This window comes from Microcaecilia unicolor, chromosome 1 (assembly GCF_901765095.1).
Source record: "Microcaecilia unicolor chromosome 1, aMicUni1.1, whole genome shotgun sequence".
Taxonomy (NCBI): Eukaryota; Metazoa; Chordata; class Amphibia; order Gymnophiona; family Siphonopidae; genus Microcaecilia; species Microcaecilia unicolor.
The window spans coordinates 135588322-135606288 of NC_044031.1; the positions used below are offsets into that span (position 1 = coordinate 135588322).

At 46.5% G+C, this 17967-nt stretch overlaps 1 long non-coding RNA gene across 1 annotated transcript; it reads left to right on the forward strand.

The window, feature by feature from the left end:
• Positions 1-12241: 12241 nt before the first annotated feature.
• Positions 12242-17710, forward strand: LOC115468721. The gene is made up of 2 exons (XR_003941915.1): positions 12242-12402; positions 16926-17710. It is a non-coding gene; the product is annotated as an uncharacterized LOC115468721 (long non-coding RNA).
• Positions 17711-17967: the final 257 nt, after the last annotated feature.

Consider the following 17967-nt stretch of genomic DNA (forward strand, 5'->3'; position numbering starts at 1 on the left):
AAGTCCAAGATAAAAAAATAAAGACTTTGATTTCGGAAATGGTTTCTCTATGAAAATCAGTTAATCTGGTAATGAAGGACAATTATGTTTCTTGTAAAAAATTGGAACTTCTGGAGAACCAATTAAGGAAAAATAACCTGTATATAGAGTTATATTATTAGTGACTTTTGCCTTTGATTTAGATAGGAACAATGTTTTGAAATTGTATTTCCGATATATGGCTGATAGTTTTTTTGGGTTCAAAGATAAATATATTTCTCCGAGGACAAGCAGGCTGCTTGTTCTCACTGATGGGTGACGTCCACGGCAGCCCCCTCCAACCGGAAACTTCACTAGCAAAGGCCTTTTCTAGTCCTCGCACGCCGATGTGTATGCGCGGCTGTCTTCCCGCCCGAACCGGCTCGTGTTCATCAGGCTTCTTTTGTCCGCGCTCGGGACTGTCGTGTTTTGCTGCCGTTTCGTGCCCCTCAAGTTGACCTCGCGCGTCTTCGCAATTTTCGCAAAAAAAAAAAAAAGAGACCATTCCGGTCTTTACCCTTTCCCGTGTTTCCAGCTTTTTCCCCACGTAAGTTTCCTTTCGCTTTCGGGACCGGCCTTTTTGGCCTCGGTACGGGTTTTCTCTCCCTTATTTTTGGTGCTTTTCGTCATCATCGAGAATTTTGATTTCACCGGCGTGATTTTTCCGCCCATGTCATCGAAGTCTTCCAGCGGCTTCAAGAAGTGCACCCAGTGCGCCCGGGTAATCTCGCTCACTGATAGGCACGCTTCGTGTCTTAAGTGTCTGGGGGCTGGGCACCGCCCGCAGGCCTGCAGTCTTTGTGCTCTTTTGAAAAAGAGGACTCAGGTAGTGAGATTGGCCCAGTGGAACGCGTTGTTCTCGGGCTCTTCGACGACAACAGCACGGGCATCGAGTGCATCGACATCGACAGCATCGAAGGCATCGACTGCATCGAGGTCTCTACCTCCTGCATCGTCGGTACCGAGGTATCGAAAGGCTGCGTCGACGTCGGTGGTGCCGGGACCTCCGCTATTGCTGATGTCGTCGGACGGTGGTGCTTCGTCTGGAGTGCAGGTGAGGGCTGTCCATTCCCCTGCTGGTGGCGGTGAGCCTTCGGGTGGGTCTCCCCCTGCCCTGAGGGCTCCTGCGGTACAGCCCCCCCCCCCCCCCCCCCCCCCGAGATCGACCTTCTTTGGCCTTGGCCCCGAGGAAGCGATGGTTGGATTCTACGTCCTCCTCGTCGGTACCGGGAAGCTCCGGTGACATGCTTCGCTTGAAGAAGTCAAAGAAGCATCGTCACTGGTTTCCTTCCCGTCTTGGTACCGAGAGCTCTGGGTCGCCGAGGCAGTCGGCACCCAGTAGGCATCGGCACCGGGAGGACCGCTCATCCTCCGTTTAGGAGGTGTCGATGCGCTCTCCCTTGGACAGCCCGGAACCGCCTCCACGCCCGGAACAGACTCTGACATCGACGCCTGCATCGGCTTCTCAGTCTTTCTCCACAGCCGCTCTGCACGAGAGTCTCCGGGCCGTTCTTCCAGAGATTCTGGGAGAGCTGTTGCGCCCTTCCCCTCCGGTAACGGGGGTGCTTGTGCCACCGGTACCGTCGAGTGAGGCGCCGGCTGGCCCCATGCCCGAGGTGAGGTCTCCAGTATCGGTACCGCTTGTGGTACCGGCTACGGCCGCCTCCCAGGCAGACTCCCCGACGACGTCGGCGGAGGGAGCTTCGCCGATGCTGGCGAGGGAGTCCACCTCTCGACGCTCCTACCGCGGCCGTGTTTCCACAGAGTCGAGTCGGGCACGGCTTCAGACGCAGGTCCGTGAACTTGTGTCTGATACCGATGGTGAGGCCTCGTGGGAGGAGGAGGAGGACATCAGATATTTCTCTGACGAGGAGTCTGATGGCCTTCCTTCTGATCCCACTCCCTCCCCTGAAAGGCAGCTTTCTCCTCCCGAGAGTCTGTCTTTCGCAGCCTTTGTCCGGGAGATGTCTACGGCCATCCCCTTCCCGGTGGTTGTGGAGGATGAGCCCAGGGCTGAAATGTTTGAGCTCTTGGACTATCCTTCTCCACCTAAGGAAGCGTCCACAGTACCCATGCATCATGTCCTAAAAAAGACATTGCTGGCGAACTGGACCAAGCCACTATCTAATCCCCACATTCCCAAGAAGATCGAATCCCAGTATCGGATCCATGGGGACCCAGAGCTGATGCGCACTCAGTTGCCTCACGACTCTGGTGTGGTGGATCTGGCCCTGAAGAAGGCTAAGAGTTCTAGAGAGCATGCTTCGGCGCCTCCGGGCAAAGACTCCAGAACCTTAGACTCCTTTGGGAGGAAGGCCTATCATTCCTCTATGCTTGTGGCCAAGATTCAGTCCTACCAGCTCTACACAAGCATCCACATGCGGAACAATGTACGACAGTTGGCGGGCTTGGTGGACAAGCTCCCTCCTGAGCAAGCCAAGCCGTTTCAGGAGGTGGTCAGGCAGCTGAAGGCGTGCAGAAAATTCCTGGCCAGAGGGGTATATGATACCTTTTATGTTGCATCCAGGGCCGCTGCTCAAGGTGTGGTGATGCGCAGACTCTCATGGCTGCGTGCCTCCGACCTGGAGAATAGGATCCAGCAGCGGATTGCGGACTCCCCTTGCCGAGCGGACAATATTTTTGGAGAAAAAGTCGAACAAGTGGTAGAACAGCTCCACCAGCGGGATAACGCTTTCGACAAATTCTCCCGCCGGCAGCCTTCAGCATCTACCTCCTGAGGTAGACGTTTTTATGGGGGAAGGAGGGCTGTTCCCTACTCTTCTGGTAAGTGTAGGTACAATCCTCCCTCTCGCCAGCCTGCGGCCCAGGCTAAGCCCCAGCGCGCTCGCTCTCGTCAGCGTGTGCCTCAGCAAGGCCCCACGACTCCCCAGCAAAAGCAGGGGACGAGCTTTTGACTGGCTCCAGCAGAGCATAGCCGACATCAAAGTATCCGTGCCGGGCGATCTACCGGTCGGGGGGAGGTTGAAAGTTTTTCACCAAAGGTGGCCTCTTATAACCTCTGACCGTTGGGTTCTTCAAATAGTCCGGCAAGCATACACCCTCAATTTGGCCTCGAAGCCTCCAAACTACCCACCGGGAGCTCAGTCTTACAGCTTCCAGCACAAGCAGGTACTTGAAGAGGAACTCTCCGCCCTTCTCAGCGCCAATGCGGTCGAGCCCGTGCCATCCGGGCAAGAAGGGCTGGGATTCTATTCCAGGTACTTCCTTGTGGAAAAGAAAACAGGGGGGATGCATCCCATCCTAGACCTAAGGGCCCTGAACAAATATCTGGTCAAGGAAAAGTTCAGGATGCTTTCCCTGGGCACTCTTCTTCCCATGATTCAGGAAAACGATTGGCTATGCTCTCTGGACTTGAAGGACGCCTACACACACATCCCGATATTGCCAGCTCACAGGCAGTATCTGCGATTTCAGCTGGGCACACGTCACTTTCAGTACTGTGTGCTACCCTTTGGGCTCGCCTCTGCGCCAAGGGTGTTCACGAAGTGCCTGGCTGTGGTAGCAGCAGCGCTTCGCAGGCTGGGAGTGCACGTGTTCCCTTATCTCGACGATTGGCTGGTGAAGAACACATCCGAGGCAGGAGCTCTACAGTCCATGCAGATGACTATTCAACTCCTGGAGCTACTGGGGTTTGTGATAAATTATCCAAAGTCCCATCTTCTCCCAGTACAGAGACTCAAATTCATAGGAGCTCTGCTGGATTCTCGGACGGCTCGTGCCTATCTTCCGGAGACCAGGGCCAACAATCTGTTGTCCCTCGTTTCCCGGGTACGAGCGTCCCAGCAGATCACAGCTCGGCAGATGTTGAGATTGCTTGGCCACATGGCCTCCACAGTTCATGTGACTCCCATGGCTCGTCTTCACATGCGATCTGCTCAATGGACCCTTGCTTCCCAGTGGTTTCAGGCTGCTGGGGATCTAGAGGATGTGATCCACTTGTCCACGAGTTTTCTCAAATCCCTGCATTGGTGGACGATTTGGTCCAATTTGACTCTGGGACGCCCTTTCCAAATTCCTCAGCCACAAAAAGTGCTGACTACAGATGCGTCTCTCCTGGGGTGGGGAGCTCATGTCGATGGGCTTCACACCCAGGGAAGCTGGTCCCTCCAGGAATGCGATCTGCAGATCAATCTCCTGGAGTTACGAGCGGTCTGGAACGCTCTGAAGGCTTTCAGAGATCGGCTGTCCCACCAAATTATCCAAATTCAGACAGACACCAGGTTGCCATGTATTACATCAACAAGCAGGGGGGCTCCGGATCTTGCCCCCTGTGTCAGGAAGCCGTCAGCATGTGGCTGTGGGCTCGCCGTTACGGCATGTTGCTCCAAGCCACATATCTGGCAGGCGTAAACAACAGTCTGGCCGACAGGTTGAGCAGGATTATGCAACCTCACGAGTGGTCGCTCAACTCCAGAGTAGTGCGCCGGATCTTCCAGGTGTGGGGCACCCCCTTGGTAGATCTCTTTGCATCTCGAGCCAACCACAAGGTTCCTCAGTTCTGTTCCAGACTTCAGGCCCACGGCAGACTGGCATCGGATGCCTTCCTCCTGGATTGGGGGAACGGCCTGCTTTATGCTTCTCCTCCCATACCTCTGGTGGGGAAGACTTTATTGAAACTCAAGCAAGACCGAGGCACCATGATTCTGATTGCTCCTTTTTGGCCGCGTCAGATCTGGTTTCCTCTCCTTCTGGAGTTGTCCTCCGAAGAACCATGGAGATTGGAGTGTTTTCCGACCCTCATCACACAGGACGAAGGGGCACTTCTGCATCCCAACCTCCAGTCTCTGGCTCTCACGGCCTGGATGTTGAGAGCGTAGACTTTGCCTCTTTGGGTCTGTCGGAGGGTGTCTCCCGTGTCTTGCATGCTTCCAGAAAAGATTCCACTAAGAGGTGTTACTTCTTTTTATGGAGGAGGTTTGCCGTCTGGTGTGACAGCAAGGCCTTAGATCCTCGCTCCTGTCCTACACAGACCCTGCTTGAATACCTTCTGCACTTGTCTGAGTCTGGTCTCAAGACCAACTCTGTAAGGGTTCACCTTAGCGCAATCAGTGCATACCATTACCGTGTGGAAGGTAAGCCGATCTCAGGACAGCCTTTAGTTGTTCGCTTCATGAGAGGTTTGCTTTTGTCAAAGCCCCCCGTCAAACCTCCTACAGTGTCATGGGATCTCAATGTCGTTCTCACCCAGCTGATGAAACCTCCTTTTGAGCCACTGAATTCCTGCCATCTGAAGTACTTGACCTGGAAGGTCATTTTCTTGGTGGCAGTTACTTCAGCTCGTAGAGTCAGTGAGCTTCAGGCCCTGGTAGCCCAGGCCCCTTACATCAAATTTCATCATAATAGAGTAGTCCTCCGCACTCACCCTAAGTTCTTGCCAAAGGTTGTGTCGGAGTTCCATCTGAATCAGTCGATTGTCTTACCAACATTCTTTCCCCGTCCTCATTCCTGCCCTGCTGAACGTCAGCTGCACACATTGGACTGCAAAAGAGCATTGGCCTTCTATCTGGAGCGGACACAGCCCAACAGACAGTCCGCCCAAATGTTTGTTTTTTTGATCCCAACAGGAGGGGAGTGGCTGTGGGGAAACGCACCATATCTAATTGGCTAGCAGATTGCATTTCCTTCACTTACGCCCAGGCTGGGCTGGCTCTTGAGGGTCATGTCACGGCTCACAATGTTAGAGCCATGGCAGCGTCAGTGGCCCACTTGAAGTCAGCCACTATTGAAGAGATTTGCAAAACTGCGATGTGGTCATCTGTCCACACATTCACATCTCATTACTGCCTGCAGCAGGATACCCGACGCGACAGTCGGTTCGGGCAGTCAGTGCTTCAGAATCTGTTCGGGGTTTAGAATCCAACTCCACCCCCCTAGGCCCATGTTTATTCTGTTCCAGGCTACACTCTCAGTTAGTTGGATAAGTTCTTAGGTCAATCTCAGTTATGTCCTCGCCGTTGCGAGGCCCAGTTGACCATGGTTGTTGTTTTGAGTGAGCCTGGGAGCTAGGGATACCCCATCAGTGAGAACAAGCAGCCTGCTTGTCCTCGGAGAAAGCGAATGCTACATACCTGTAGAAGGTATTCTCCGAGGACAGCAGGCTGATTGTTCTCAAAACACGCCCGCCTCCCCTTTAGAGTTGTGTCTTCCCTTGTCTTTGTCTTGCTACATACGGGACTGACGAACACGAGCCGGTTCGGGCGGGAAGACGGCTGCGCATGTGCGGCGTGCATCAGCGCGCAAGGACTAGTAAAGGCCTTTGCTAGTGAAGTTTCCGGTTGGAGGGGGCTGCCGTGGACGTCACCCATCAGTGAGAACAATCAGCCTGCTGTCCTCGAAGAATACCTTCTACAGGTATGTAGCATTCGCTTTCCTGACATATCAAGGAAATCGCAGACTAGGAGGTGTGAACTCTTGGCTTTTAAGCCAAGAATCATTGCCCTAGGTGGGACCTTCCTAGAGCGATTCCCTTGTAAGTGTTTTATTTCCTGATTACTTATTTGTTGAACCCAGGAAATTACAAGAGTTTGTGGAGTTAAAAGAACAGATGAAGAACCCTCTGCAGCAACTTCCTTTAGTAACCACTGTACCGGCTGCAATTACCGATTAACCTTCCTCCCTCAGAAAATATGAATTGTAAGATTAACCATTCCGTGATTTTCTTATTTTCTTTGAGATTGTTTTCCTGATCTTGGATCCCCTAATTGTGGACAATAATGTGGACTAACAAAGATGATATTTTTCCTTAATGTTTGTTTTAATTGATATTTTCTCTTTTCTTTCCCATTTATGTATTGGACATAAATGTAATATAAAATGAATAAATAAAATAAGTAAAAAAAAAAAATAAACAGTATATAAGTATTGCCATACTGGGAAAGACCAAAGGTCCATCAAGCCCAGCATCCTGTTTCCAACAGTGGCCAATCCAGGTCACAAATACCTGGCAAGATCCCAAAAAAGTACAAAACATTTTATACTGCTTATCCCAGAAATAGTGGATTTTCCCGAAGTCCATTTAATAATGGCTATGGACATTTTCTTTAGGAAGCCGTCCAAACCTTTTTTTAAAATCCGCTAAGCTAACCGCCTTCACCACATTCTCTTGCAACGAATTCCAGAGTTTAATTACACGTTGAGTGAAGAAACATTTTCTCCAATTCGTTTTAACTTTCCTACATTGTAGCTTCATCGCATGCCCCCAGTCCTAGTATTTTTGGAAAGCGTAAACAGACGCTTCACGTCTACACGTTCAACTCCACTCATTATTTTATAGACCTCTATCATATCTCCCCTCAGCCGCCTTTTCTCCAAGCTGAAGAGCCCTAGCCGCTTTAGTCTTTCCTCATAGGGAAGTCGTCCCATCCCCTTTATCATTTTCGTCGCCCTTCTCTGCACCTTTTCTAATTCCACTATATCTTTTTTGAGATGCGGCACCAGAATTGAACACAATATTCGAGGTGCAGTCGCACCATGGAGCGATACAAAGGCATTATAACATCCTCATTTTTGTTTTCCATTCCTTTCCTAATAATACCTAACATTCTATTTGCTTTCTTAGCCGCAGCAGCACACTGAGCAGAAGGTTTCAACGCATCATCAATGACGACGCCTAGATCACTTTCTTGGTCCGTCGTAGCTATAATTCAGGTTCCTCTTTCCCACATGCATCACTTTGCACTTGCTCACATTAAACATCATCTGCCATTTAGACACCCAGTCTCCCAGCCTCGTAAGGTCCTCTTGTAATTTTTCACAATCCTCCTGCGATTTAACGACTTTGAATAACTATGTGTCATCAGCAAATTTAATTACCTCACTAGTTACTCCCATCTCTAGGTCATTTATAAATATGTTAAAAAGCAGCAGTCCCAGCACAGAGCCCTGGGGAAAATCACTCACTACCCTTCTCCATTGAGAATACTGACCATTTAACCCTACTCTCTGTTTTCTATCTTTTAACCAGTTTTTAATCCACAATAGAACACTACCTCCTATCCCATGACTCTCCAATTTCCTCTGGAGTCTTTCATGAGGTACTTTGTGAAACGCCTTCTAAAAATCCAGATACACAATATCAACCAGCTCAACTTTATCCACATGTTTGTTCACCCCTTCAAAGAAGTGTAGTAGATTGGTGCGGCAAGATTTCCCTTCACTAAATCCATGTTGACTTTGTCTCATTAATCCATGCTTTTGAATATGCTCTGTAATTTTGTTCTTAATAATAGTCTCTACTATTTTGCCCGGCACTGACATCAGACTCGCCGATCTCCTCTGAAACCTTTTTTAAAAATCAGCGTTACATGGGCCACCCTCCAATCTTCCGGTACCACATTCGATTTTAAGGATAAATTACATATTACTAACAATAGCTCCGCAAGCTCATTTTTCAGTTCTGTCAGTACTCTGAGATGAATACCATCCGGTCTAGGAGATTTGCTACTCTTCAGTTTGAAGAACTGCCCTGTTACATCCTCCAGGTTTACAGAGAATTCATTGTTTCTTCGACTTGTCAGCTTCGATTACCATTTCCGGCACCGGTATCCCACCCAAATCTTCCTCGGTGAAGACCGAAGCGAAGAATTCATTTAATCTCTCTGCTACGGCATTGTCTTCCCTTATCGCCCCTTTTACTCCTCAGTCATCTAGCGGTCCAACCGATTTTTTTGCCAGCTTCCTGCTTTTAATATACCTAAAAAAAATTTTACTATGTGTTTTTGCCTCCAATGCAATCTTTTTTTTTCAAAGTCCCTCTTAGCCTTCCTTATCAGCGCTTTGCATTTGACTTGACATTCCTTATGCAGTTTCTTATTATTTTCATTCGGTTCCTTCTTTCATTTTCTGAAGGATTTTCTTTTAGCTCTAATAGCTTCCTCATCTCCTTCAGTCTTATGGGAGACCTCTGTTTTGTTTGTAATTGCTTTGGTAAAAAGATCAGTTGCAAGATCTTTTAAGGTCAGCTGACTCAGTTTTAGGATGACATAAATTTCTTCTTGAATGTCTTTTTTGTGTATATATGTGTATGCCAAACTTTCAGTATCTCTGGGTTCTTTTATTAGCGTTGTAGCTGTTGATTTCATCAATGGATATCTGATTTTAAGGAGGGATGCCCAAATCTGAACCCCTGTACTCTTAAGTGGGTAATTTTATAACTGCGCATATTGTTGAAAAGTATTCATATACTTTTCACTACATGGAGGTGGTAAGATTTTCAGAGCATACTTTAACTTTGAAATTTATCCCATAGGTTACCTGCATATATCTTGTACCTGTCAGTGTGCAGATGCTTTTTCAGAATAAAAATATTGCATACTTTGAAAATATGCAAAACTATACATATAGCTCTTAATCATGCTCCAGCTCTGGTCCAGTTCTACTCCCACTGCACTCTTCTCTTCCATGTGCAAAATGGCATGGTGCTCTAATTTTTACCACATATAGGGGAAGATAGTTTTATAAAAGCTCATTTCAAAATGTAAAGCACTGTTTTACCTATGGAGTTGCTTTCAAAACTCTACTCCCTATGTCTGACAAATGCTGTGTACGTTGGAAGGGTGACCTGTTCATGCTTTGGGTTAACCTGCTATCTTGCGCACACTAATACTCATTCAGCTTTGACTGCTGTTTTGCTTAACTTTTGTACACTCATTCCCTGTTTTATTATTAATTTAATGTACCGAGAGTTTTTCCTGGCTAGTGGTTGCAAGTAATGCCCCATTTAAAATAAATTGTATCTGCCTATTCTTGTAGCCCAAATGCATAACTGTACACTCAACCTCAATAAATCTTGTCTACACATTTGCCTAAAGTATATATGTCCTGCAAAATCAATGAGTTGTCCTGGGTATTTACATTGTGACAATTCAGTGTTCCTACTTTCAGATCACTTCCCAAAATAGAGGTCCCAGCAACCAGTGTTCCCCATATGCTGAATAGGAGTCCGCTGTCTGCCTCTTCCACAGAATTCAAACTGCAGGATGGTTGTAGCTTACTCAGGCGCCAATGCACAAAGGACACCGTGCGAGAACTTACCGAATCACAAACAATGACTAATGCCCAAAGGGGGGAATGGGATTCAGATGAGATGCATGGAAATTCCTTTGTGCATTGGTTGCTGTTTAAGACTTGGGTGCTTAGCACATGTGCAGAACAGGATTGTTTCCTGGGAATCAAGGGCATCTTTCCTGGTTTCGGGGTGCCCATTGATCTGGCCTCAAAAAAAAAAAAAGTCAGTCACCCACAGGTTAGTGGCTCTTACCTGGCTAGCCTTGTGGAACTTTTTCTTCAGCCCTGCCACCAAGGTAGACTGAGGCAAAAGGTGAAGAACAGGTATGAAGCAGCAAGCAATAGGAGAGAATTTGCTAACGTGGGGGGAAAAAAGGAAGGAATGATCATTTCCCGAGATCTGCAGAGCACTGGAAGGAGGGGATGGCTCCCTGTACCAGGCTGGGAGGTAGTCGGGGCAGAGGCTGAAGGGAGAAGGAAACTGCATAGGTCAGGGCTCTTCCAATAGCTCCTGACCTGCAGTAAAATCTAACATGTTAAAGGTAGGTGCTCCTTTCTGTGCATCACACGAATGCTCATTATAAGACTAATGAGCTTGTTGTAGTACATTTGCATAGGATTCTCGGTATCTGTTATGGAAAACGGTTAAAACCACGCAAAAGCCTTTTGTGCATTAGATGCTAAATAATATTTGCTTTAGACTGGGTACAGCGGGTCTCAAGCAAACGTTGCCAACACGGTAATCTTTGTGCATCGGACCGTGAGTGGTTATAATGCATAAGAACATAAGCATTGCCATACTGGGACAGACAAGGTTCATCAGGCCCAGTATCCTGTCAACAGTGGCCAGTCCAGGTCACAGATACCTGGCAAGATACCAAAACAGTAAAACAGATTTTATGTTGCTTATCCCACATCCATCTTGATAATGGTTTATGGACTTTTCTTGTAGGAAATTATCCAAACTTTTATTAAACCTTGCTAAACGAACTGCTTTTACCATATTCTTGAGCAATAAATTCCAGAGTTTAATTACACATTGAGTGAAGAAATATTTTCTTTGGTTTGTTTTAAATTTACTACTTAGTGGCTTCACTACATGACCCTTAGTCCTAGTATTTTTGGAAAGAGTAAACTACCATTTTACGTCTACCTGTTCCACTCCACTCAGTATTTTATAAACCTCAATCGTATCTTCCCTCGACCATCTCTTCTCCAAACTAAAGAGCCCTAGCCACTTTAGCCTTTTCTCATAGGGAAGTCCTATTTAATTCAGGAGTAATGCTGCCCAGTAGAGAGTGACATGTGGACGGGGACCCACGGTAACTGCGGGGACGGGGCAGGGTTGGGGACAGAGCCTGAGACAGGGACAAACTTTGTCCCCATGTTATTTTCAACTTTGATGCCTGTTAATGAACTGAACTGTTACTTATGTTTGAGTGATGCAGGCAACAATATTTTGATTTTTTTTGGAAAAACAAGCAAATATGCTGGCCACAATTAGCAAAGTTTGCATGGGGGATCCTATACATTCCAGCTACAGCACTTCTAAGAAGACATCTTCTATTGCGGGAAGGATTACGGAAGACAGGAGAGCTAGAATGAATCCTGAGATTGTTGATGACTAATTCATCCACAGATTAAAAAATCATACCAGTGCTTCTTAGGGCATATTTCTTCCCCACTAGGGCATACAGAACGGGTTGTATTTTGTACCCCTGGACATTTTAACAGGGTGGTTAGGATTCCTTGGGGTAGTAGAAGTCAGCTGTTTTTTGGGTTGGAAGGGTAGAGGATAGTGGGGGTTATTATAGTTCCTTATTATTATTTTCTGTTTGTGATTTATAAACAACAGTTGCACAGCATATTGTTCCTTTTTATTCTTTAATAAAAAGATGTACATATAAAATCATAAGTGTTCGAGGTTCTGTAGATGAGAACAGAGCTCAAGGGGATGGGGCGGGGACAGGGCCAGAACCCAAAGGAATGGGACGGGGACAAACTTTATCCCGGTGTCATTCCCTACCGCCCATCACAGAATCTTATGAAACCCCACCTATCCACTAATTACAATATATATATTTATTATTTGTGAAGTGTAGTTTCTTCAGCCAGTTCATAATGCATCTGCAAATGTCATGCTTAAATCTCTTTATTAATTTCAAAGTCAGTCTTTAATTGTACAATATCAATAGTTTTAACTAAGTCCAGGTAAGGATTTCTTTGGTGCCTTTTGTCTTTAATAACATTCTTTTCTCTTTTTAGATATTAGCATTTGTCCTCATCAGGAACATCCCTGGATATGCACGTTCTGTATATAGCTCCTTTTTTGCTTGGTTTGGAAAAATTTCTTTAGAGGTAAGTAAATATCATATGAGTATGTATGAAGTGGAAAAAAAAGTGTACCTAATTAATTTGTTTTTAAAGTAGAGGGGATAGAAGTTCTATTCATAATATCTATTTTAATCTTTTCTTGTAGTGATGATAGATACAGTGTCGTTGTTTTAAATTTCAGCCCAGTAAAGTTCATTAAGCAATTAGCAGCTGTTCTTGATATAATATACACTGGAATATCTCAGAGGCAGATGATCAGAAGCCCCGCGCTGTTCCAAACAGCGCTCTAAAATTAGCACTGGAACAACGCAAGGCATTAATGCCACTACTTCTACTACTTATCATTGATTTCTATAGCGATACTAGATGTACGCAGTGCTGTACACTTGAACATGAAGAGAAAGTCCCTGCTCGACAGAGCTTACAATCGAATTAGGACAGAACAAACAAGAGATAAGGGAATATTAAAGTGAGGATGATAAAATAAGGGTTCTGAACAAGGGTTAGGAGTTAAAAGCAGCATCAAAAAGGTGGGCTTTTAGCTTAGATTTGAAGACGGTCAGAGATGGAGCTTGACGTACCGGCTCAGGAAGTCTATTCCAGGCATATGATGCAGCAAGATAAAAGGAACGGCGTCTGGAGTTAGCAGTGGAGGAGAAGGGTGCAGATAAGAGAGATTTACCCAGTGAATGGAGTTCCCGGGGAGGAATGTAGGGAGAGATGAGAGTGGAGAGGTACTGAGGAGCTGCAGAGTGAATGCACTTATAGGTCAATAAGAGGAGTTTGAACTGTATGCGGAAATGGATAGGAAGCCAGTGAAGTGACTTGAGGAGAGGGCTAATAAGAGCATAACGACCCTGGCAGAATATTAGTCGTGCAGCAGAATTTTGAACAGATTGAAGAGGAGAGAGATGGTTAAGTGGGAGACCTGTGAGAAGCAAGTTGCAATAGTCTAAGGGAGAGTTAATAGCATGCAAATTTAAGTATGCTTTTAGCTCTGATCATAGGGGTACTTCTGCAGGAGGATTGTGAGAAAAAAGCCTGGACCCGTCAAACAGGGCTGGAGACCTCCAATCCCACCCTGACACAGGGTCTGACCCCCCCCCCCCCCCCCCCCCCCCCCCGACAAAGTACCTGACACTTCCCAGGTGGTCTAGCGCTCCCCCAACCCCTCCCCCCCAACAGAGAGGGCTCGGGAGCTGGAGGTCCAACGCCACCCCTGAGCCCCCCCCCCCCCCCCCCATTGTACTTCTAACGACGAGGAGGGAGTAGCATTCCTTCAACGCTGCCTCCAAAATGGTGACGCCCTGCCCAGTGCACTGGGCGGGGCTTTCCTACCATAAAAGGGAGAAACTCCCTTATGTTAGGGAAGCCCCAGCACATCCCAGGATGCACTGAACAGGGCGGTGCTGAAGGAAGGGAGGGAGTGCTGCTCCCTCCTGGTCATTAGAGGTATATCGGGGGGAGGGCTTAAGAGGGGCGCTAGACCACCGGGGGGGGGGGGGCTGGAGGTTCACCGTACCTCTAGCCCCTGAGCCCTCTCTGTCGAGGGGGGGGGGGGAGGGTGTCCGGTTTGCCTCTGTCGGGGGGGGGGGGGGTGTTGAGCACTAGACCACCATGGAAGTGTCATGTGCTGTATCGTGGGGCTGGGGATGTTGGGTGCTCTGTCAGGAGGCTGGGGGTGTCCGGTGCTGTGTTGGGGGAGGGGAGGGTCATCTTTCCAGGTTGGGATGGAGAAGCCTGAGCTGACGTAGGGTTTGGCACAGGAGCAGCGCCCTTGTTTCGCACACTGCCTGCTGAGCATTGGGAAGGAATAGGTAATTCCCTGTTTAGCATGCATTTCGTGGTTGTTTTGTTGTTTTTTGTTATTACATTTGTACCCCGCGCTTTCCCACTCATGGCAGGCTCAATGCGGCTTACATATTGTATACAGGTACTTATTTGTACCTGGGATAATGGAGGGTTAAGCTGCCTGTGCCTGAAGTGGGAATCAAACTCAGTTCCCCAGGACCAAAGTCCACCACCCTAACCACTAGGTCACTCCTAGTTCTAGCCAGCTCTGATCATCAGATGGGAGCAAACACAGATTCTAGTAGCGTCCACATTTGCTTTTGATCATCTGGGCATCAGTGCAGCATTATGCACCTACTGCTGTCTTGTGACTAACCCATTGCCTGTAAATTTTGCTTGTGACTATATAGGGACATTTTTTTACCAACCCAGCTTGTGCTGTCAAGACAATCTAGCTGAGCCAGAGTAAGTGGTAGATTTGTATGAAAGGGTTGGGATTGGCCTGGCAGTTTTCTCCTGCTGCTTTGTTTGCAGCTCAGTCAGAGCCAAGACTAAGGTCTAATACCTTGAGCCTTCATTTGTAGCTGCTTAGGAATATTTTTTTAACCCCAAAACAGCTAATCTGGTCATTTCAACAACAGTCTTGGGCCAGAGTGCCTTCCAGAACCCTGCAATCATAAGCCATGAATCTGGAAACTGTCATCATTGATAACCACAGCGCTTTTCTCGCTGGTGGCCATCAATAGAGTCTATCCAAAGAATGTAAAACCTGTTTTGGGTTGACCCAGCCTTAGTAGTTATACTCTGTATGCATTTGGTTTAAGCTTTAAACTACCTGTAAATATGGTTCATCACAAATAAGTGCCCACTAAGGGCCAGATGCACTAAACTTAACGAGCCATTAACGAGCAAGTAGTAAACCCTGGCATGCACTAAAGACTTCTCCGAGCCATTTTCCGATGATGGTAGCAGCTAACGAAAACGGAATGCAGATGAGCAAATTGTGTAGAAACTCTATTGAAATGAGATACACTAACCTTTTCCGATTGCCTTAACGCTGGAAAATCTAACGAGAGGTATGTACTTGTCATTGGGGCTGCGCGGGATTGAAAAACTTCTATAAATATTACAAAAAAAAATCGGGGGAAAAAGTGCTTGTCAGGGATGTCCTTTATGGACGTGCTTCACTCAGCTGAGAGACCTGGAAGTCTCTTACAGCGCGTTTAGCTCAGCCCCCCCCCCCCCCCCCCCCCCGAGGTTGCTGCCGCCACTCCCCCCTGCATTGAAATGACAGCTTCCCGCAGCCCTGGCCTCCCTGCCATCCTCTGCACCCCCGTGGCCCCGCCCCCCTGAGGTCATCGCCACCGCTCCCCACTCTGTCTGCCACCGGGCCAGGCCCTCACAAGCAACAGCTGATTGCTTCCCTTCGGACTTCCCTCCTTTCCTCCCTGGCCCGCCCTCGTCTGACGCAAGTTACTTACTTATGCAGGTCCCTGGGGGGAGAGGTATGTATGTGTCAGCGGAGGCATAACGAAGGCGTGGACATCCTTCTTTCAAACATTTTGGACGTCCTCATTGGCCCCCCCCCCCCACAGGGATGGCCAAATTTCAAGGGAGTGGAGTGGAGGAGTGGCCTAGTGGTTAGACCACTGGTCTTGCAATCCAGAGGTGGCCGGTTCAAATCCCACTGTTGCTACTTGTGATCCAAAATCCAAATAAATAAAGGGGGTGTCAGAGGCATAGCAGGCATGGACGTCCTTCTCTCAAACATCCACATTTTGGATGTCCTCAACTGCCGTTGCAGGGACGGAGGCATAGAAATATCCAGTGTAACTCACCTTGAGCTACTACTGAAAAAAGTGTGCGCAAAATCTAAATAAATAGTGAAGGATGTCCTCAACTGTAGTTGCAGGGATGGAGGCATAGCGAAGGAGGTCCTTCACCCATACTCTTAAAAAAAAAAAAGTCAAAAGTTTTTAAAGTTTTCAGGGTGGGAAGGTGGTTAGTGACCACTGTGGTCATCTGGTCATTTAGGGCGCATTTTTGTGGCTTGGTCGTAAAAAAAAAAAGGACCAAGTAAAGTCGGCCAAGTGTTCTTCAGGGACACCCTTCTTTTTTCCATTATCACTTGAGGACGCCCTTCTGTTAGGCATACCACAGTCCCGCCTTCGCTACACGTCTGACACGCCCCCGGGACCTTTGGTCATCCCTGCGACGGGAAGCAGTTGGGGACGCCCAAAATCGGCTTTCGATTATGCCGATTTGAGCGACCCTGAGAGAAGGACTCCCGTCTCCCGATTTGTGTCGAAAGATGGGCGCCCTTCTCTTTCGAAAATAAGCCTGATAGGCACCTAAATTGCCTTTATAATGGACACCTTTTCGGACATAGGTGCTGTGTTATAAAATTACCTCTATTATATGCACTATACTGTATAATTAATCTTTTGTTGTAGAGAATCTGCAAATTTCATATCTATTGATACTCTATAATTCTTGGTTTGACATTTTTAAAAAGCTGCAGATATATACTCCTTATCTTGTACATTCATGCTGTTTCTTCGCTGAAAGTGGATATCAATCTATGACAGTTTAGTAATAATATCTTATTTATATTAGCTTTTTGGAATTCAAGTAATTTTCTGTCTCTGTGTTAAGAAGTAACTATCTGTTTCAGAAATCATTGTTATGTCTTATTTCAGTATTAGAACATGATACAAAACCATACACTTTTTTTTTTCTTTTGTTTTGTATTATAGCTCTTTATTTGCCAGTACCACATCTGGCTGGCAGCTGATACAAAGGGGATTTTGGTGCTCATTCCCGGAAACCCAATGCTCAACATTATCGTGAGCACTTTTATCTTTGTGTGTGTGGCACATGAAATTTCTCAGATCACCAATGATCTGGCACAAATTATGGTTCCGAAGGATAATCCTACTCTTCTGAAAAGGTTGCTGTGCATAGTGGGATTTTTCTCTGGACTTCTGCTACTATCAGCAGTTCAAGAGCAATTAAGACATTAGCTTCAAAGGATGCCATAAAAATGATCTGCAGGTTTAATATATATTTGACTGGACAAAAAGAACTGGAGGTAAATAATTAATAAAAAGCAGCACAAGAAGAACCCAAGATGAAATCTTTGTTGAAGTTGTACATATTGCCCCTACACATAATGTATCTAGTAATTCCTTTTCTGAGAATTTGTATTCATACAAATGACTCTGTACAGTGGTAAGAGCCCTTGTTTTCTACAGGGTACCTGTTCAAGTTTACCTGTTCTTTAGAAGTAATTCTCTTATGAAGGCACAGAATACTGAAGTTGGTTGGCCAGTGTCATTGACAGATAAGGAATTTAATGTTATGTGAAAGCATTTGTGAATATTTGCTAGTGTATGGCAGTTTTTAACTGTGTTCATTTGTTCATATAAGAACAACTGCAGAGACTGTATGTGCAATTGGTGTAATGTATCTGTTCTGGTACATGTTATAAATGTAATCTTACTGGTAACTGGGGTAATTTTATAAATTAAGGTTTATTAAGTTATTGCTTATTGATTTGTGTTTCTGAGCTGGGATTATTTGGAATGTAAGACCAATATAACACCTATGGAGTTTTTATTGTTGCAAAACCCTTAAGAAAGACTTGCTTATGAAATAGATTTTTTTTTTTAGCAGCTGTTGATGACAAATGTGGTTTAGAAAAACAAATAGGAAGGATGAAAAAAGAAGGCAGAGTAGAATTAAAAGCTAGAAAAAAACAAGGTCTTTTGTATCTCAAACCAAATATTACATTGCTGC